This window comes from Bufo bufo, chromosome 4 (assembly GCF_905171765.1).
Source record: "Bufo bufo chromosome 4, aBufBuf1.1, whole genome shotgun sequence".
Lineage (NCBI taxonomy): Eukaryota > Metazoa > Chordata > Amphibia > Anura > Bufonidae > Bufo > Bufo bufo.
This window is the reverse complement of record NC_053392.1, coordinates 357,425,829-357,446,144: the sequence shown is the minus strand read 5'-3', so window position 1 is coordinate 357,446,144 and position 20,316 is coordinate 357,425,829.

Sequence of the window (20,316 nt, the reverse complement as noted above, 5' to 3'; positions counted from 1 at the left end):
GGTAAGTTTACGGTCGCATCCCGCTTTGAAATCATTCTGTTTCTATCACTGCCAACATGTAAACTTTGTTGCACGGTCTAGTCCCACAAATTATTTTCTAGTTAACACATGAGTAGACAATTGGGCAAGATGTGAGAATTGACAGTTAAAATGTGAAACAGAATGTTATGCTAGGCTGGCAGGATTGAAAAGCTGCAAAAAAAATCTGTTAGAAGCTTACAGACAGTGTACATCAGAGCTCCTGTGATTGTGAAGGGGGGCTATAGTGAGTGACAAGACACAGCAGAGTCAGGAAGTTAATTCATGGCAAGGGAAAAACTGTCTCAGTGTTTGCAATTAGAAAGGGCTTGTGTTAAACGTTCAGAAATGAACTGGTTAAGTTTTGTTGCCCTAATGATCTGTGTGTGTTTAAATAGTGACGATTTATAGTCCTAGAATTAGAGATTACAGCACTAAAAGATGGACAGTTAATGCATAAGTGTATTGATAGTTGAAGAGAGAAGTTGTTAAAGGATAATAATAGCCTGGTGCAAGCTGAGTTATGGTGGAAAAGTGTATATGGAAGTGACTGAGAGAACTTGAAGTTAGAGAAATGAAATGAGCAGCATTTCTTATTTCAAGATGGAGGATTTTGAATCCTATAGAGAACAAAGGTTGCCATGAGGCATCCCTCCCCCCCACCACATTCCAAAATGTCACTTGTAGTACTACAAAAAAAAACAAAAAAACTTCTTCCTGTCCTGTTTGAGATGTGTTTTCAGAGAGAGCCCCCTCCCATCTCACCCCTCTCCTCTGCTCAGGAATTTCATATGGGGGTTGAGGGGGGAGGGGGGCTGCTAATTGGTAATGCATAAGCAGAATGTGAAGATACTAACCTGTGTTATCTATAAGATATTCCAGACAGGGCTCCAGTATTGATTGTATCTTTCCAAATTGTATGTTCCGATGGTTTAAAATGTGCCTGCAGTGATGATGCTAATTGGAAGTGTCCACTCGTATCAATCTAAGGTTGCACCCAATAAGTTCTTATTCAGATGTGAGTAAAAGTTTGAGGAACATGTGGTACAGCTGAATGTCCTTGATGTATTGCTTTGCTTCCCCTGTTTCAACACTCCTGAAATAGGAGACGCAAGGCAGAGGAAATGGGGGAGGGGTTAGTTATATACAATAAGTGGCGATGTGTGTAACACTAAAAAAAAAACAAAAAAAAAAAACCACATGGCATATAAGATGATTTGTTAATTTTAACAAAATGACTGTATGATTAACATGTATATTGTTTTACAGCGACAGACCATCAGCAATTGCTGTGTTTGCCTGTGCTGCAAGTTTTGGGATGTAACAAAGAGATTGTGTGATTGGGTGAAAGATACATGATTCAGTGGAATGTGAATGGGTGTGGCTCTGAGTTATATGTACGTAGCAGAGCTGTGTGTGTAATTCATATTTTATGTATAAGGGCGTGGTATGAGCTGGTTTGTGAAGATGAGTACATGAAAATGTATATGAATGCGTATGGAATACGGTATTTGTTTTTAAATATGCGCATTAAGAATTTTATTTTATTTTATTGGAAGTTTTTTGGGTTTTTTATTGGTACCAACAGCATTGATCAAGCTGTACATTTTTATTTCAATGAAAAGTTTTTATGGGCCCTTTGTGTGTTCATGTCTGTATTGTCAGATCTGTTTGTTTCAATGTTTGCAGTTACATGTTCAGTGTTGTGCTTAACATCAGAGCTCTGCTCGTATGGACAGCTAAGATACTAATGGCAGAACAGAAGACAGACCAAAGCGTCCACCAAAAGGGGCGGACTTAGGTGACTCAGAGTGTCAGGAAGGAAATGTGAGCCCTCTATGGGAATAAATGGGGTACTGACAAGGACATACAGAACAGATTCCTTACCAGTAGAAACCATGGACAGGGAATACATCATGTCATGTATTTAGCATTATACTAGATTGCCCAGTCAGCCTATTAGGGAGAGATTTGTTCATTAGGCTTAACTTGCAGGTATCAGCAAAGAATCAGGACATAAGAGTACACTCAGGTCTCATTCCAGTCTCTACACCAGTGCCACTGATTCTTGCAAACATACAGGACCACCCAGAATAACATTAACCCTGCATTATGGTCCTCAAATGAATATGACACAGGATTCATAGATTGCACACATTACACAGCTACTGTGAAACCAGGTGTCATCTCAGTGTTCCAGAAACAATACCTGCTGTTAAAAGAGAAACTTGATGGGCTTAGGCCAATGATAGAAGAATTCCTACAAAAGGGAATCCTGGAAGAGGTGATTTCACCCTACAGCACGCCCGTGAATCCAGTGACAAAGGCAGATGGTGCTGCCCGCTTTGTACAGGATTTAAGGGCCATCAACAACATCATTGTGCCTATAGCCCCTGTTGTACCTGATGTCACTTAATTATTATCTGCCATTCCAGCAGACGCTGTTTGGTTCAGTGTGATAGATCTGAAAAATGCTTTCTTTTCTATCCCAGTTGATAAGATAACCAGACTACTTTTTGCTTTTTCCTTTGACAGACGCCAACTGACCTGGTGCAGAGATGCCCCAGGGATATGCTGATTCACCTGTAGTGTACAGCATAGTCCTCCGAGCGATGTTAGAGTCATGGTACATCCCCCCAAGGTTCTGTGCTGCTGCAATATGTCGATGATTTATTACTGTGTAGCATGTCAGCGGAGGCCAGCATTCAGGATGGTTTATCACTGTTATAATGGTTGTCAGGATGTGGTCACAAAGTGACACTTAAGCAAATGCAATGGTGTAAAATGCAGGTTGAATACTTGGGCTTTGTCCTCACAAAAGGTGAACGGAGAATCAGCGCAGAAAGAGTCCAGTCTATTGCGGGTTTGGTCGCCCCGCACACCAAGAAAGAAATGTTATCTTTCCTTGGTATGATAAATTACTGTAGACAATGGATTCTTGATTGCTTTTACTATTGACAATGTTTTGAGGCAAGCCACTCTGGAAGAAAATCCAGATTTGATTAAATGGTCTTCTGAAATGTACAATGCATTTGATTGTCTGAAATGTTCGCTCATGTCGAGTCCAGGGCTGGGCCTCCCTGACTATAATATGCCCTTCCACATGTTTGCACGCCAAAATTGTAAAACCATGGCGGGTGTACTGACACAAGAAAACGGAGGCAAGTTGCGTCCTTGTGTGTTTTTCTCAAAGGTAATGCCCACCTCTGTCCAGGGGATGCCGGCATGTCTGCGTTCTCTTGCAGCCTGTGCTATGATGGTAGAGTCGGCAAATTCTTTCACAATGTGACATTACACCATTTTGCACACCACTCATGATGTTGTAGGCCTACTCAAGGACATCCGCACTCAACACAGCAGGCAGCTGAGCTTATTGCACTCACTAGGACATGTATTCTACATGCTGATAGACCTGTCACCATTCATACTGAGAGTAGGTACACACATGGGGTAGTGTGGGACCATGGTATGATCTGGCAGAGGAGAGGATTTACGGCAGCAGATGGTAAGGATCATGTCTCACAGGGCAATGCGCTGGCAGTTAAGATGGCGAAGTGAGTTGCCAAAAGCAACCTCACAGGTTTGTATAACCATTGGGAGATGCCATGTTTGGCATCTCCAACCCCTGAGATGCTGCAAATACTTACTGATCTTCAGTGGTATGTCACTGAACAGGAACAGCAGGACTGGTGTTATCCAGTATTGCAGAAAAATCCTGAGATAGGATTAGTCTGCGAAGAGGGGAAGTTATGCATTCCCCAACACAGTGCTTCCATTTTAAGTAGCACATTTCCACAGAGTGGGACATTCCACAGAGTAGGACATAAACAGCATTGAGATACTCATGGGTAGGCCTTTCCCCACACCATGGGCAAGACGCCCCCTGGTGGTACAGGAAGGGGACTTGGACCTGATCAGAGAGAAGTACTAATCTGATCAAAGTCCTCAGTAAAACTGAAGAAAAAGTTGCTTGTAAGTCTCCTTCTCTTTCACAGGAATCAACCCGTCCATTCCGGATAGGCAACCAGGTGATGATCAAGATCTTAAAGAAGGGAAAGGAACCAGGAAGTTTCACCTACGGACAACCCACCGAGGTAGTCGCGATCACCAGAACAGCGGTCCTCACTGAACAATCGCCCACGTGGATCCACGCCACAAGGATTAAGTTGGTGAAGAAAAGAGAGGTACTAACGGGGGCAGACAGCCCTGACCTCCAACGAGGCCCAGAGGTACTAACGGAGGCAGACAGCCTTGACCTCGAAGAAGATACAGAAGGGGTACTAACGGAGGCAGACAGCCTTGACCCCCCAACGAGATGACGCAGTCGGGAAATTCCTTGAGATGGCTGAGATGTAGTGCCTTAATAATTGTAATTTTGTGTCTCCTACTTACTGTCCCATGGCTGTGGAACAGACAGATATACCTGGAAACAGAATGCAGAGGGGAAGACAGTCTATGCAAGACAAAGGAGAACTTATGGCTGTACCTGGCCAAAACTCTGAACTTAACTGACTTTTGTCTCCAAACCACTTTATCGGCATCTAACATTTTGGAGACATGTCTGGTAGCAGTCCCCACCCCACTAGACGTATGGACGGAGCTCCTACGTTCCCAATGGAACGACACAGACTTGGAGGATCATGATGTTAAATATGGATATGTAAATCCTTATCATGCTTGTTATGACTGTCCTACATATGAGAATCTGCAGAGTAATATGATAGAAGTAATTACAGGTCTTGTCACAACAGCAGAAATATGTTATAACTTCACCTGTGATGAGACACTATTGCCTCTCTGCATACAAGCAAAAATGCAGAATAAGACTAAGCTAGAGATTTAGGTAGTTGTAAAAAGATAATATCAGGAAAGAATATGCAATGTAATATTACAAAAACAGTACCATCCCTAGACAAACATGTACCTCTACCAGCAGGATGGGTATTGGCCTGTGGGAATACTAGTCACACATACATACCGGCCAATATTACAGAGGGACCCTGTACAATAGCCAGGCTGACATTAGCAATGATACCACTATTCCCAGCAATGCAGACACGACACACGAGAGACACTTCCCTACAGTTACCGGAAAATTGTGATTATAATGTGAATCTCCTCTCTAGATCAGAATATATGAGTTTAGGGGTATCTTTGATAGGAGTACCAGGGTTGGCCATATATAACCACAGGACAATATCAAAACTTGCCTGTTTTATGGTAAAACAGATAAATGTCACTAGTGCAGTTCTGCAAGATATGCTGCTGGATATACAATCGTATGAAAAGGCTATCTTGCAGAATAGGGCAACTATTGACTATTTATTGCTCCAACATGGTATAGGATGCTCAGCGTTCGCAGGGATGTGTTGTTTCAATCTATCAGATCACTCCCGTGGAATAAAAGATAAAATAGGCCAATTAGAGGAGATGAGGAAACATATAAAACAGGATGTTGACCAAGGTTGGTGGGACTGGCTTTTTGGCTGAATACCTGACTTTGGTCAAATAAGATATGTTTTAGGAGTGGTACTCGCCGTGGTCGCTGCAATAGTGGGTCTCTGCTGTTGTCTGTAGTGTGCGCCCTCCTTTCTAGCCATATGTCAAAAGGTGGCCGAAAGAGGGGTACACTCGACATTCCTCTATACTCCGGTAGAGGTAGAAGAGGCAAACCCAACCTCAACAAAGCCTGAGGATTATACTGCTGAAGGGTATATGGAATACCTAAAGGCTTATAAGCAAACCAAGGAAGAGCAGAGAAAGAACCATATAGTATAAGGTATATATATAAGGTTCTAAGAGGGGATTTGATGGGATATATGTGACTCCATTTTGTCTCATTTAGCCACGTGTATTACATTTGGTTAGTGCACTACAAAACCTCCCTTCCCCCTATGGAATGTGAGACACTTCCTTAAACTGTTTCATGAAATCCATACATGTTGAAAGTATGAACAGCCTTCTAGCCATAAAAGGACATCTGACTCAAGTGTCTGCTAGCCTATGTGTATATACCTGATTGGTCAAATGCTGTTACTAGGAGTCAGCTATGATGTTAATGCAGAGCTTATGTGTGACCATACTATTGGTCAAATACTAATGCTAACATATGATTGGATGTAAATGAAGCTCAACCCCCTCTATTAAAACTGTTTGCCAGCTGTGAATAAACCAGAATGGATTGGAAATAGACATGTGTTCATGTGGTCTATCTTCTTCATTCTCCCGGTACCGGTAAGGCTTAATTCAAGCTGGCCACTGAAATCATGTGTTAAGGGACACACCGTTAGGGAAGAGAATAAGATATTCCTTACACAGACCGTTCACCAACACCAGCTCCACTTCATGGCCAGTTGCTGATGGAGTAGCTCCATTTCTCGAGATGGCCAAGAGCCTCATGTCCAAGTCGTTGTCCAGTAACATGCAAAAGGCATACAAGACGGCCTGGCGGTTGTTTAATCAGTTTAAATACACATACCCCTCTGCCGGTGAAGGTCCCATCACATATCTTCTAGCATACGCAGCTTTTTGCCACTCTCATTTAAACCTGGCCCATAGTACCATCAAGCTGTACCTGGCTGGCATTCAGCATCAGTGGTACGTCCAGTTTCCGGATCAATCTTCTCTATTTTCAGCCCATCCAATCAGATCTTTGTTGAAAGGTATTCAGAAGCAGTCCGTCAAGAGAAGGCCCACCCGGCAACCTTTCTCCGGTAGCATGATCAGGTCTGTTTCTGATGCACTGTTGAACAAACCGTTCGGCCAATACATTAGCTTACTCATTAAAACTGCGATGTATTTGGCTTTCTACGAATTCCTCAGGCCGGGGGAGTTCACATGCGCCAAGTCATCCAGTGGCTATCTGTGGAGGAACCAGCTGCACTGGGACGGTACACACTTTATCCTCCGTCTGGACTCCAGCAAGACAGCCCGGCCTGGGGAGTCAGTTCAGGTCAAATACTTTGCCACCAACAACAAATGGCGCCCAGTCACTGTGTTGCACGAATGGTTGCAGTGTATCAAAGATGATCCCCCTTGAGTCCCCCTTGTTCAAGTTCGATGGTGCTCCCTTGAACATTCAAACCTTCCTCAAATACGTCCACCTGCTGTTGGCCTCATCAGGAGTCAACCCGCTGGCTATCACAGGTCATTCATTCAGGATAGGCGCCGCCTCAGCGGCCTCCAAAAATAATGTTCCTGCACATGTCATCCAGAAATTGGGCAGATGGAAATCTGCGTGTTATGCCCGTTATGTTCCTGATCCACAACATGAAATGTCCCTTGCCTTCAATAATTTGGTTTTGTAAGTGCTATGCGTTAAATATATATTTTCAAACCATTCCTGCATCTTTGTGTGGCCCCTTTGTGTGGCCCCTTTAGGCTACCCTCCTACAGTAGTTCCGGCATAACTCTACTGCTTCAGGTAGGTATTGTTAGGTAGATCCTCACGGTGAGCCGATCCAAGCACAAGTGTTAGGCAATGGTTGTCATTGCCATATTTGTGCGAGGGGAGGCGGGTCTATGTACGGTTAAAAGGCAGCAGCCCTTACCTGCTGCACGGTTGACGTCATTTCTGCCCTCCCAACCCCCCCCCTTTTTTCAGATAATCCACACTGGGGTTGCCCCCTTTAGGCTACCCTTCTACAGCATTTCCGGCATTACTCTACTGCTTCAGGTAGGTATTGTTAGGTAGATCCTCACGGTGAGCCGATCCAAGCACAATTCAATGTTTAAACAGGTGCATGACATGTTGGAGGGTGCATCTCAGGAGGTCGGTAAGCCGATGGCTGGGGCTCCTGTTGGGGCAAAAAGGCCTACAGGGATAGATTGAGAGAGAATTTTGGAAGGTTTGGTGCCCTTGTGTCGGTGACTGCGGCCGAGGGTAAGGTGAAAAGTCAAGTGGAGATCGGGAGTGAAGAATGCAGCTTGCTTGGGTTGCCTTCTAGGATCCTTACACAGTGCAATGTTATTGCACTTTATTTTGTGTTAGGTATGATTATCAGTATTAAAAGTTGGTGGAGAATGTGGTGGTTTTAATAAACGGGCCATTACGGGCATTTATACCAAGAAGCCGGTTTCAGAGTGTTAATTCCGGGGGAGGGGGGGGGAGGGACGAGGATATTTGTGGGGTAGGTTGGGCAGCTGGCTGAACTAATCTTACATCCCAATAAGTCATTGGAGCAACGGAGCGAGGCGTAAACATTAGCGAAGTGCATCCTGACTTGGGGGGAAGTATGAAGGCAGGAAGGGGTTAATTTTATGGGAGACTCGGTTCTGGAGTTTGATTGGTGGGAAGGGGGGGGCGGTATTAGCTAATTTTCGCGGGCTGTATATAAATTGTTACAGGGGTGGGACGTGCAGTAGTGTCCAGGGAGACCTGCGAGTTGCCCACCCACCCGCCTATTGTTAGGTGGCTTTGTTACGGGAAATAGAGGCAGGTTAATGGAGGGTCCTGGAAGGCAATTCAATGTTTAAACAGGTGCATGACACGTTGGAGCGTGCATCTCAGGAGGTTGGTAAGCCGACGGCTGGGGCTCCTGTTGGGGCAAAAAGGCCTACAGGGGTATATTGAGAGAGAATTTTGGAAGGTTTGGTGCCCTTGGGTCGGTGACTGCGGCCGAGGGTAAGGTGAAAAGTCAAGTGGTTTTAATAAACAGGCCGTTACGGCCATTTATACCAAGAAGCCGGTTTCAGAGTGTTAATTCCGGGGGGGGGGGGGGGGGGGGGGAGGGACGAGGGTATTTGTGGGGTAGTTTGGGCAGCTGGCTGAAGTAATCTTACATCCCAATAAGTCAGGACGGATCTGGCCTTGCGGTATTTTGAATGTCGGATCTGGCACTAATACATTCCTATGGAAAAAATATGTCGGTATTCAGGCAAGTGTTCAGTTTTTTTGGCCGGAGATAAAACCGCAGCATGCTGCGGTATTAACTCAGTCCTAAACAGTCAAAAAGACTGAACTGAAGACATCCTGATGCATCCTGAACAGAGTGCATGGGGATAAAACTCATCAGTTATTTTCCGGTACAGAGCCCCTAGGACGGAACTCTATGCCGGAAAAGAAAAATGTTAGTGTGTACCCTTATCTACAGCAGCTCATCCATCGGAGACCTTGTGGTTAATTTTCAGTTTTACCGAGGGAACGATAGTTAAAGGAACCGGCAAAAGATGTTGAAGCAGATTCAAACTGGAAATTCTGGGCTTGGATAGCTTATACTTCTGCAAAGGAATGAGCAGCCCCAATAGTGTCTGGTTTTCATATACTGTATAAGGCCCATCATTGTGATGTCATGAAATGCTGTGATGTCATGGAATGCATTTATGTCATGTGCTCATTTGCATATGCAGCTGCCAATGTGCTGTCTCCAAATGTGTGTCTAAACACAGAACAGGTGCAACTCTTTCTATTTTAGTTTATCTCTGTGTAGACGCCACACCATGCACACAACCATTCCGTTTTTTGCGGTCCGCAAACCGCGGATCCGCAAAAAACGGTAGCCGCCCGTGTGCCTTCTGCAATTTGCGGAACGGAACAGGCGGCCCATTGTAGAAATGCCTATTCTTGTCCGCAAAACTAGGACATGCTATATTCTTTTTGCGGGGCCACGGAACGGAGTACACGGAGTGCTGTCCGCATCTTTTGCTGCCCCATTGAAGTGAATGGGTCCGCACCCAAGCCGCAAAAACTGCAGCTCGGATGCGGACCCGAACTACGGTCGTGTGCATGAGGCTTAAAGCCTCATTCACACGTCCGTGCTAAAATCCGTGAACAGGTGGTCAGTGATGCATCCGTGAAGCTGTCCGTGAAGTATCCGTGCTGGGTCCGTGTGTCTGTTTTTTGCTGTCCGTGTTGCATCCGTATTTCACTGACACTGAACAGCTGAAAAATAATTTTCAAAGCATCTCTTCTTAATGATCTGTGAAACACAGGTGGCATCCATGTGGCAGCCATGGTTTTCACAGACCCATAGACTATAATGGACGTGATGGATCCGTGAACACGGACAAAATAGAGCACGCATCCGTGCTGAAAACATGGACCTACGGACCGTGCTAAAACACTGATGTCTGAATACACACATTAAAATGAATAGGGATGTGTGCTATCCGTGGAGAAAACGTACGTGAAACACTGACGTGTGAATGAGGCTTAAGGCATTAAACTGTGGAAAACCCCTTTAATTGCCCCCTCCCCCGAATCAAACCTGCTCACCCATTGAATCAGTTGGACAAAATGTGAAAAAAGCACAAGATCAGCTATTCGCTACTGGAATGCTATCTGTAATAAAGTGTCTGCACAGTGCACTTTAGATCTATCTATCTTTCTATGTATCTTTCTATCTTCATACACTTCTCAACATTAAAATTGCAGCTCCAAGAAGGACAAGCCATAAGGTTATGCAATTCAAGGAAACCAAATGTGCCGCTAAGATCTGCAGATGATTAACTTTTTGAGCACCTAGCTCCAATTTGCAGCATGTGGGAGGGGCATAAAAGCAAGACAGAAAGGAAAGTTTTTTATCCACATGAATAGTAACACCCACATATGCCCACAAATATATAATATGGACCCTTGCTCTAAATGATAACATCAGCCACAAAAAAGGAAAAAAGAGCGAGCCAAAAATAAAAACATCACATAATTAATTTAATCCATAATAACACAAATTACAAATATAAAAAAATCTGTATTGCCGTAAACTATTGGAGGGAAAGAAATACCAACAACACAGAGTGCACCCCACACTCTGTGTCTCAACGGATATGTACAAAAAATTTACCAAATAAAATAACAATTTTAAGAAAGCGGAAAATAGAAAAGAAAGAAAGAGTAATGTCGTATAAATGGAGCTGTGGTACCAAAAATAGTGTGTATATAGTGACAAAATAAGAGTCTTGAAAAACCCAGTAGGTGAAATGCGCATCTAGGTGGACACTCTTCCTGTTGGTGCAATACATCATTTTTAAGATGTCTCAGGTTATGTGTTTACATGATTGTTCCTTATTTTGAGCTCTTCAGATTAACATTACATGCATTTAATGTGATAGTAGTCCAAACGATGCTTTATTTTCAAGCACATCAGCACAAAACAGCAACCAAAACACAAATCAAAAGTAGAACAACGGAGTGGGGCGCAGACAGTAGTGGGCCTGAGGTTGGGTTGGGCGAATAATCTAGTGGGGTTACGGCAGGAGAGGCGCCTGTTGCCGCGGTTGGTGCCCCGGTGGGGGAAGTGGTGGTGAGCGGGGGAAGTAAAGAAAAAGCTGGTGAGGAAGTTAGGTTGGCGGATGCGGCAAAAGGGGAGGTATACGTGTGCTTTGAGGGGCCGTTGGGAGCGCACTTGAAGCCGGAGGTCAGGGAAAAGATTTGGAAGGACGAGTATGTGGAAATATTTTCGTTACTTCCGTTGGAGAATTTTCAGTTGGATAGGGTGAGGTTGGATGAGAGCAAACGGGAGGAGGAGGAGGAGAAGCGGCGGTATAGGCTTATACCGCCCACTTTTCTGAATTGGCTGCAGGCTTTCACCATATTGGCTAGTGTGGTTGGCGAGAAGGCGCCCGAACACTGTTTGGCGCTTTTTTGTTATATGGATGCGGTTGGGGAGGCATATTGGACTTATGGGGGGTTGGCTTGGCTCAGGTACGACGAACAGTTTCGTCAGTGGAAGGCGGTCCGGCCTAGTATTAGGTGGGACCATAAGGACATCAGCCTATGGATGCGGCTGATGTCTTCTCCAAAAGGCGGTAGCCAGTCCTTTCAGGGGGGCGGCTGAGGGTTCCTCGGCTGACGACTTCAGTAGTGGGAATAAAAAGGGATGCTGTTGGCAATTTAATGAGGGGTTCTTTAAGTACCTGGCCGATTGCAGGTTTAACCACCTCAGCCCCCAGGGCTTAAACACCCTGAAAGACCAGGCCACTTTTTACACTTCTGACCTACACTACTTTCACCGTTTATTGCTCGGTCATGCAACTTACCACCCAAATGAATTTTACCTCCTTTTCTTCTCACTAATAGAGCTTTCATTTGGTGGTATTTCATTGCTGCTGACATTTTTACTTTTTTTGTTATTAATCGAAATTTAACGATTTTTTTTGCAAAAAAATGACATTTTTCACTTTCAGTTGTAAAATTTTGCAAAAAAAACGAGATCCATATATAAATTTTGCTCTAAATTTATTGTTCTACATGTCTTTGATAAAAAAAAAATGTTTGGGTAAAAAAAAAATGGTTTGGGTAAAAGTTATAGCGTTTACAAACTATGGTACAAAAATGTGAATTTCCGCTTTTTGAAGCAGCTCTGACTTTCTGAGCACCTGTCATGTTTCCTGAGGTTCTACAATGGCCAGACAGTACAAACACCCCACAAATGACCCAATTTCGGAAAGTAGACACCCTAAGGTATTCGCTGATGGGCATAGTGAGTTCATAGAACTTTTTATTTTTTGTCACAAGTTAGCGGAAAATTATGATTTTTTTTTTTTTTTTTTTACAAAGTCTCATATTCCACTAACTTGTGACAAAAAATAAAAACTTCCATGAACTCACTATGCCCATCAGCGAATACCTTGGGATGTCTTCTTTCCAAAATGGGGTCACTTGTGGGGTAGTTATACTGCCCTGGCATTCTAGGGGCCCAAATGTGTGGTAAGGAGTTTGAAATCAAATTCTGTAAAAAATGGCTGGTGAAATCCGAAAGGTGATCTTTGGAATGTGGGCCCCTTTGCCCACCTAGGCTGCAAAAAAGTGTCATACATGTGGTATCTCCGTATTCAGGAGAAGTTGGGGAATGTGTATTGGGGTGTCATTTTACATATACCCATGCTGGGTGAGAGAAATATCTTGGCAAAAGACAACTTTGTATAAAAAAAATGGGAAAAGTTGTCTTTTGCCAAGATATTTCTCTCACCCAGCATGGGTATATGTAAAATGACACCCCAAAACACATTCCCCAACTTCTCCTGAATACGGAGATACCACATGTGTGACACTTTTTTGCAGCCTAGGTGGGCAAAGGGGCCCATATTCCAAAGAGCACCTTTCGGATTTCACTGGTCATTTTTTACAGAATTTGATTTCAAACTCCTTACCACACATTTGGGCCCCTAGAATGCCAGGGCAGTATAACTACCCCACAAGTGACCCCATTTTGGAAAGAAGGCACCCCAAGGTATTCGCTGATGGGCATAGTGAGTTCATGGAAGTTTTTATTTTTTGTCACAAGTTAGTGGAATATGAGACTTTGTAAGAAAAAAAAAATAAAATTATTTTCCACTAACTTGTGACAAAAAATAAAAAATTCTAGGAACTCGCCATGCCCCTCACGGAATACCTTGGGGTGTCTTCTTTCCAAAATGGGGTCACTTGTGGGGTAGTTATACTGCCCTGGCATTTTCCAGGGGCCCTAATGTGTGGTAAGTAGGTAAATGACCTGTGAAATCCTAAAGGAGGTCTTTGGAATGTGGGCCCCTTTGCCCACCTAGGCTGCAAAAAAGTGTCACACATGTGGTATCGCCGTATTCAGGAGAAGTTGGGGAATGTGTTTTGGGGTGTCATTTTACATATACCCATGCTGGGTGAGAGAAATATCTTGGCAAAAGACAACTTTTCCCATTTTTTTAATACAAAGTTGGCATTTGACCAAGATATTTCTCTCACCCAGCATGGGTATATGTAAAATGACACCCCAAAACACATTCCCCAACTTCTCCTGAGTACGGCAATACCAGATGTGTGACACTTTTTTGCAGCCTAGATGCGCAAAGGGGCCCACATTCCTTTTAGGAGGGCATTATTAGACATTTGGATACCAGACTTCTTCTCACGCTTTGGGGCCCCTAGAATGCCAGGGCAGTATAAATACCCCACATGTGACCCCATTTTGGAAAGAAGACACCCCAAGGTATTCAATGAGGGGCATGGCGAGTTCATATAAAAAAAAAAATTTTGGCACAAGTTAGCGGAAATTGATATTTTTTATTTTTTTCTCACAAAGTCTCCCTTTCCGCTAACTTGGGACAAAAATTTCAGTCTTTCATGGACTCAATATGCCCCTCACGGAATACCTTGAGTGTCTGAGTGGAGCCTTACAGAGGGGTGATCAATGACAGGGGGGTGATCAATGACAGGGGGGTGATCAATGACAGGGGGGTGATCAGAGAGTCTATATGGGGTGATCACCCCCCTGTCATTGATTACCCCCCTGTAAGGCTCCATTCAGATGTCCGTATGTGTTTTGCGGATCCGATCCATGTATCCGTGGATCCGTAAAAATCATACGGACATCTGAATGCAGCCTGACAGGGGGGTGATCAATGACAGGGGGGGTGATCAATGACAGGGGGGTGATCAGGGAGTCTATATGGGGTGATCACCCCCCCTGGAAGGCTCCAGGGAGACGCCTGTATGTGTTTTGCGGATCCGATCCATCTATCAGTGGATCCGTAAAAATGATGCGGACATCTGAATGGAGCTTTACAGGGGGTTGATCAATGACAGGGGGGTAATCAATGACAGGGGGGTGATCAGGGAGTCTATATGGGGTGATCAGGGGTGATCAAGGGTGAATAAGGGGTTAATAAGTGACGGGGGGGGGGGTGTAGTGTAGTGGTGCTTGGTGCAACATATTACTGAGCTACCTGTGTCCTCTGGTGGTCGATCCAAACAAAGGGGACCACCAGAGGACCAGGTAGCAGGTATATTAGACGCTGTTATCAAAACAGCGTTTAATATACCTGTTAGGAGTTAAAAAAAACACATCTCCAGCCTGCCAGCGAACGATCGCCGCTGGCAGGCTGGAGATCCACTCTCTTACCTTCCGTTCCTGTGAGCGCGCGCGCCTGTGTGCGCGTGTTCACAGGAAATCTCGGCTCGCGCGAGATGAAGCATATATGCGTGACTCTGCGCAGGGCTGCCACCTCCGGAACGCGAATCTGCGTTAGGCGGTCCGGAGGTGGTTAAGCATGAATGCTCCGGTTGCGGCGGGGCTCACAGCTTGTCAAGGTGTTTTAGGCGCGGAAAAGGCAAGGGATTCGAGGTTATGCAGAAGAGGGGTGACTCTGGTGAAGGTGGTCGAGATGGAGCCTTTCCTAAGGATTTATCCAAATAGGGAGGCGGCGGAGTTGTTGTTATCGGGTTTCAGGGACGGTTTTAAGATCCTGTGTGTTTCGGAGGGAGTTGTGTGTCCTCCGCGTTGGCTCACCCGGTGGTCGTTGCTGACAAAATTGGAAGTGATAGCGGGGAGGATAGCAGGCCCGTTTGCAAAGTGTCCGTTGCGGGGTTTGTGGGTTTCGCCATTGGGATTGGTACCAAAAAAGGAGCCAAACAAGTTTCGGCTTATTCACAATTTGTCGTTTCCTGTGGGGAGTTCCGTCAACGATGGTATTGATGATGAGTTATGTTCAGTGTCGTACACGTCGTTTGACGAGGCTGTGCGGTGGGTGCGACGTTTCGGGTATGGGGCGTTGTTGGCGAAAACGGATATTGAGGCCGCTTTTCGTTTGTTGCCCATTCATCCAGATAGTCTTCACTTACTCGGTTTTAGATGGGAGGCGCAATTTTATGTTGATTGATGTTTACCTATGGGTTGCACTATTTCTTGTTCTTTGTTTGAAATGTTTAGTTCATTTTTAGAATGGGTGGGGAAGCAAGAAGCGGGTTGGAACTCGGTGTTACACTATCTGGACGATTTTTTGTTTCTTGGTCCTGCTGGTTCGCGGGTTTGTTCGGTGTTGTTGCGCACCATGGAGCGGGTGGCAGCCAGGTTCGGGGTGCCGTTAGCGTTGGAAAAAACTGAGGTACCGGCTACATCGGTCAAGTGTTTGGGCATAGTAATTGATAGCGTGGCAATGGAATGCAGGTTGCCAGAAGATAAGGTGGTAGATTTGCGAGGTGAGGTAGCGTTTCTGTGTAGGGCGAAGAAAGTGAAGTTACGTCGCGTACAGTCGGTTTTGGGTAAATTGAATTTTGCTTGCAGAATTTTGCCCATGGGTCGGGTGTTTTGTAGGCGATTGGCCATGGCTACTGCGGGAGTTAAGGTACCTTTCCATTTTTTGAGGTTGCCTGCGGAGGTGCGGGAGGATTTAGGCGTTTGGGAGCGTTTATTGGGGTATTATAACGGCCGTTCGATTTGGATGGAGGCGCCCGTTTCTAGTGCAGATTTGGAATTGTTTACAGATGCGTCGGGTTCTTGCGGGTACGGCGCGTATTGTCAAGGGCAGTGGAGTGCGGGGCCTTGGCCGGAGGAGTGGAGAGGGGCCGGCTTGCTTGGTAATCTAGCGCTGTTAGAGTTGTTCCCGATTGTCTTGGCGACTGAACTATGGGGGGAATTGTTACGGAATAAGCGGGTGCGTTTTTGTTGTGATAATTTGGGTGTGGTGCAAGCGGTTAATAGTCAGTCAGCTAATTCACCTCCTGTTGTGCGTCTGCTTCGGCACCTGGTCCTCAAAGGGTTACGTTTGAATGCTTGTTTTGTGGCAGTGCATGTTTCTGGTGTTGATAATTCTATCGCTGATTCCCTTTCTCGTTTTCAGTGGGACCGTTTTTGCAGTTTGGTGCCCAGCGCGGATGCTACGGGTCTGCCCTGTCCTCAGTGGCTCTGGAGCGTGGCCTTGGGGTCTCGTCAGATCTCATTCGGCAGTCCATGAGTAGGAGTACGTGGTCAGCTTATTCTTCAGTGTGGTCTCATTGGGAGCGGCTGGTGGATCAGGTGGGGGGTTGTGAAGTAGTGGAGGATTTTCATGTGTTGTTGGTTTATTTTGTGGGGCTGTCTTATTGTTCAGGATTGTCTTTCTCGGTGGCTTCTAAAAGGGTGGCGGCTGTGGCTTTTTGGTTGCTTTTGCGTGGTTTAGCTGATGTGTCCCGGAGTTTTTTTTGTGCGCCAGGCTCTGAAGGGCTGTAGGTGCAGTGCGGTTAGGAAGGACGCTCGTCGTCCGGTTTCTTTTTCAGTGTTACAACAGTTGTGGGAGCAGGTTGGTGTGGTGTGCAATTCTGAGTATGAGGTGTGTTTGTTTAGGGCCAAGTTTTCTTTGGCTTTCTTCGGGGCCTTTAGGGTCTCGGAGCTGGTGGCGAGTAGTAGGGCGCGTGGCGGTGGATTGTTGATGGATGATATTCAATTGGGTGAGGAAGGTTTGCTATGTGTGTTGCGAAGTCGAAAACTGATCAAGTCGGTAAGGGGGTTTGTATTTTGTTGCGCCCATTAGCTGGGTCTGTGCTGTGCCCTGTTCGGTGTGTGAAAGAGTTTTTGTTATTACGGCCGGGTGTGGCGGGTTCTTTTTTAGTGCACCAAGATGGTTCGGTGATGTCTCGTTTCCAGTTTGTGGCGATCTTCAGGCGGTGTCTGGCGGCTGCAGGTCATCCAGCCATGGAGTTTGCGTTGCATTCTTTCAGGATCGGGTCGGCAACTGAAGCGGCAAGGTGGGGTCTCAGTGATGTAGTTATCAACCGGATTGGACGGTGGGAATCGGATTGCTTTCGGGGATATATTCGCCCTCATATGTTGTAGTGGGGAAGGAGTTTTGTTGGAGTTTGCATGTTTGGGTCAAGTCTCATTGTGTTTGTTTTTTAGGGTCATCTTCATGTTTGGCGCGGATTCTGGGTCATTCCTACGTTCACTGGGGAGCGCTGAGAGCCGACGTGCGGAGGAACGGAAGGCAATTGGGTTTTCGGCCGGAGGAGTTGCAAGTGCGGTGGATTGGCGTGAGAGGGATGTTGTTGGGTCGGGTGTTGCTGGAGTTTCATGCTTTTGCGAGGTTGGATAGGCCCCCAGACATTTTAGTTTTGCACGTTGGGGGGAACGATTTAGGTGTTCGTCGCTCTAGGGATGTGATACGTGACATCAAACTGGATTTGTTGCGGTTGCTGGGTGAATTTCATGATTTGTTGGTCGTTTGGTCTGAAGTGGTTGTTAGAAGGTCGTGGCGGTTTGCGAGGTCAGTAGATCGAATTAATAAGGCGCGGGTGAAGCTTAATAAGGAGGTTGGTCGTTTTGTCCGTCGTCAGGGCGGATTTGTGGTCCGACATAGGGAATTGGAGGCTGCGTTGCCTCAATTCTTAAAGGCTGATGGTGTGCATCTTAATGATGTGGGTAAGGATTTGTGGGCCTCGGGGTTACAGGATGGTCTTGAGACACCTTTGAGAGTGTGGCGGGACGTCCACAGGTGAGGTGTCTCCTGTGTTCGTTTGTGGCAGGTTAATGGAGGGTCCTGGAAGACAATACAATGTTTAAGAGGTGCATGACACGTTGGAGCGTGCATCTTATGAGGTTCGTTAAGCTGATGGCTGGGACTCCTGTTTGGGCTAAAATGCCCACAGGGGTGGATGGAGATATAATGTTGGAGGATTTGGTACCTTTGGGTCGGTGACTGCTGCCAAGGGTAAGGTGGAGAGTCACGTGTAGATGGGAGTGAAGAACGCAGCTTGCTTGGGTTGCCTTCTAGGATCCTTTCGCAATGTGTTGGAAGTTATTGCATTTTATTTATGTGTTTATGTGTTCATTATTATGATCGTTAAAAGAAATTTGATGAAGAATTTGTTGTTTAATAAACGGGCTGCTACGGCCATTTATACCAAGAAGTTTGTGTCAGAGTGTTATTTGGGAGTGAGGGTATTTGGTGGTAGGTCTGGCAGCTGATGGAATGTGATCTTCCATTCTAGTAAGTCAACATAAATCCTCAGCCGTCTGGCCACTGACTAAACAGTCTTTCCCTCTCTATCGGGATCTGGGTCTACCACCCAGCTCCCCAAAACACATCACCAGTGATTACCCTACACACAGGGTTAGAGGGTCCCGGCTCCCACAGGCCTTGACACAGCCTGCTCCTTTCCCAGACTGGGAGCCACACCCAAGTCCAGCAACAGGATTAAATAGCATCCCTGGACATGGGCATTTTCCAAAATCCTGGACTGGGGCATGGGGAACAGGCACCCACCCAACACATTGCCTGTTCCCAGTAAAAGCCCCCCCAGACTAGCTGGAGCCAGCTAAACTAACTAGCTTGGTGTCCACCAACTAACTTAGTGGCCACCTATATCTAGGGCCTTTACTCCACCAAGGCCGGGCCCCTTGGTGACACGCTCCTGGTGCAAACAACACCCCTTTTTCATGCTTCCCGGGACTTTACTGCACCCATCACTATTCACATATTTCCCCCCTGTGTTCAACCCTGTGGGGGTGAACACATGTACCAAACGGATGCTTGTGATAGGGCATCCGCATTAACCTGCCATCTTCGAGCTCAACATTCCCCCTGGAAGATGTGGCCAGCATCACAGGCTTCCCTTTATTCTGCCAGACCCAGACCAGAAGAGTTCGGTTTGTCATAAACACTGCCTTCCTACCTAGAAGAAACTGTCTAAAGGCCTTCTGTGTCCAACTAACGGCCAGACACTGAGTGACAATAACATGCTCTCGCACTCTTTGATTCTTGCTCTCATGCTCAGGCCTTTTCTTGTACTGCTGCAGCTCTTGACTGGACTGTCCGCATAGTTGCTCCCATTCATGGCCGTGTTCAGACCCTTTCTCCTTTGCTTTGCGGCGCTCCTTCAGCAGAGCACACTTTCCCCTGCTCGCTTCTTTTTCAGCAGTGGTTTCTTCAGATTTGGCCTCAGTTTCCGGGTCTTCTGCTTCTTCAGTGGCTCTCCCCACTTCCGCAGACCCCTCTTCAGCTTTGGTCTCTGGAACATCCGAGGATTTCTCCCACTTCAAGACCTCGGCCTTAGCTTCTTCGGCCTCTGTTTTTTTTTGGAGTCTCCATTCACTTTATTTGCCTTCTCATCATCCACGGACATGGCATCATATCCTTCCCTTCTTAACTCCTCTTTCTCTTTAAGGTTGGAGGCCCTGGGGACATCGGGATCTTCACCAGACTCGTCGTCTTCTGGCAAATATCTCCAGAGGTTCACCCAGGATTTTGTTCCCCATTCGTTTAGGCTCTAGGAGAGCCATCTCACAGTAGTAGACACCATCTGCATGTTGGTTGTCTGTCTCCTGGTATTTCTTCTCCAGCAGACCGCTGGCTTTCTGGAAGGCACTGACGGCAGAGGGAACATCTTTCATGACCAGGTCCTGGCTACTCATTGCCACAAGTCTCTTGGCTTCTGTATCCACATAAGCCCCATCAACTGGTTCAGCAGATATATCTTCCATCTTCTCTGCCTCGGCCGGCACCCCGACGCCACCATCTCCAGACCTATTCTTAACGAGCTCTGGCTTAGACTTCTTCAACTCATAGACATTCTTCTCGACATCATCTTTTGAGCTCATGAGATCTTCCATCTCTGCTCTGAGTTGCTTGTTCAGC